The sequence below is a fragment of the Penaeus monodon genome, chromosome 7, assembly GCF_015228065.2.
Source record: "Penaeus monodon isolate SGIC_2016 chromosome 7, NSTDA_Pmon_1, whole genome shotgun sequence".
Lineage (NCBI taxonomy): Eukaryota > Metazoa > Arthropoda > Malacostraca > Decapoda > Penaeidae > Penaeus > Penaeus monodon.
Window position 1 is genome coordinate 54,920,496 of NC_051392.1, and position 2,500 is coordinate 54,922,995.

Below are 2,500 nucleotides of genomic sequence, written 5' to 3' on the forward strand. Positions count from 1 at the left end.
TCTTTGACGGATGAATAAAAGCAACGTAGTTTGTGTGTTGTTATGCTCACAGAGGAGAATTATCAATTAAAGTGTATCATTTTAATCGTCTATTTCTCGATATGATTCTCTTTATCTTCATCTCTGTTTTGTCATCATCTTGACCCTCACATTCGTTATCATATTCTCGTATTGTCTCATAATTCCTCCATTTGTTTCCCTATTTCACCCTGTTCATCATTAAAAAAAAACACGAAAAACCTCCCTTTTCACCCCCCCCCAAAAAAAAAAAAGAAGAGAAGAAAGAAAAAAGAAGGAAAGAAAAATATACAGTTATGAATGCCAGTCGTACTAATGACTGTTTGCCCTCTGGCGTCCCCCATTATCTCACCAGAATAAGACCCGGGTATAGTACGCATATAAACACACCCTTGCCCACACGTACATATACCTGCGTTTCTGTCTGTACGTTTGTATGCACAGAGGGCGAGAGAAGGCGAGGGGAGCGGTGAGGGGAAGAGAATTTTCCCCTCTTGTTTACCTTCGCTGCCTTGCCTTTTATGCTAATTCCGGCTTGCGTTGGGGTGCGACCGGCTTGCAGCGTTCAGGTGTGTTACACTGGATGATTACAGGGTGTGTTGGAATACAAGCTTCTAGATTATCATTATCCTATTTTTATATACTAATTTACTGATTTATTTATTTATTTATGTATTTATTTATTTGCTTATTTGTTTCTTTCTTTCTTTCTTTCTTTATTTATTAATGGGGAGGAGTGTGTGAGTGTTTTTATTTATTTTTTTTTTTATTAAGGATGATGGTTATTGTAATGAAGATGACGGTATTCTTAAAATTGCTCTAGAATCATGGTTATCGTTAATATTAGTAAAAGCAGTGATGATAATCGTAAGGGTGATGATATCTGTAATAATGATAATGATGATATACATGTTATGCTGATAAAGACACTCATGGTAAAATGAAAGTGAATCCTCTTTGTACTGTTTGATATACACACCTATTCTCTCTCTCTCTCTCTCTCTCTCTCTCTTCATCACTCTCTCTCTCTCTCGCTCGCTCTTCTTCAGTGTCCTTCTATCTCCTTCTTTCCATCTTTCTGTCTGTCTTTCCCCTTTCTCTCTCTCTCTCTCTCTCTCTCTCTCTCTCTCTCTCTCTCTCTCTCCCTCCCTCCCTCCCTCCCTCCCTCCCTCCCTCCCTCCTTTCCCTCCCTCCCTCCTTCCCTTCCTCCCACTCCACCACCTCCCTCTCCCTCCCTCTCTCTCAGTCTCCCTCTCTTCCGCCTCAGATCCCCCTCCCTGCCTCTCCCTCCACCCCCACCCCCCATCTATACCTTCCTCTCCCCCTTCTCTCAAACATCAAAAATAAAATCAATGAAAGAGACAAACATTATACAGAAAATAAAGCAACGAACCGCAAGTGATTGACAGGTAGAAGTAGAGGTAGAAGTAGAGGGTGTGACCTCCCCTCCGCCCCCCTCCCTCCCTCCCCTTTCCGCCCCCCCCCCTTCTCCCTTCCGCCATTGGAGAAAGGGAAAATCGGAGAGAAGGTGATTATGATGGTAATGAGAGTAATGATGATAAAATTTATGCAATGAAGAGGAAAAAAACATTAAGTGGATGAAAACGGAAATTAATGTGAATCGTAAACGAATCGTTAGTTAAAATGGAAATTATTTTTTATTTTCATTTTTATATTTGTATATATATATACCTCTTCTTCTTTTTTCCTTTTATTTGATATCATTTTTCTACTTTCTCGCTTCTTTCTCCTCTTTATGATTCTTTATCTTCTTTATCATTAATCTTATTTTCCATTATTTGTATTTCACCTCCTGGTCTCCATGTGATTGGTGTTTATATATATATATACATATATATATGTATATATATATATGCATATATATATATATATATATATATATATATATATATATATATATATATATATATATATATTGTGTGTGTGTGTGTGTGTGTGTGTGTGTGTGTGTGTAGAGAGAGAGAGAGAGAGAAAGAGAAAGAGGGAGAGAGATAGATAGAGATAGAGACTGAAAGACAGACTTAAAACAAAGACATAGAAAAAGACAAAGACAAAGAAAAAGGAGAGAAAACAAGAGGTAGAAAGAAGAAATAGATAGAAACAGAAATGCCAAAGCAACGCAATAAATAAATAAACAAACATATAAACAACGGAACAAATAACAAAAAATTACCAAAAATGAAATGCAATGAAAAGAAAGCAAATCAAAGCATATACAAGAAAAGAAGAGAGAACATAAATAAATAAAACAAGGGAAAAACAGTAGTAATAATAATCATAATAGTAATAATAGTAATAATAGTAATGATAAATAATGATAATAATAACGATAATAATAATAATAATAATAATAATAATAATAATAATAATAATAATAATAACAACGATAATAGTGATGATGATGATAATAATAAATAGATAAATAAATAAGTAAATAAATAAATAGATAACTAAACAAAGA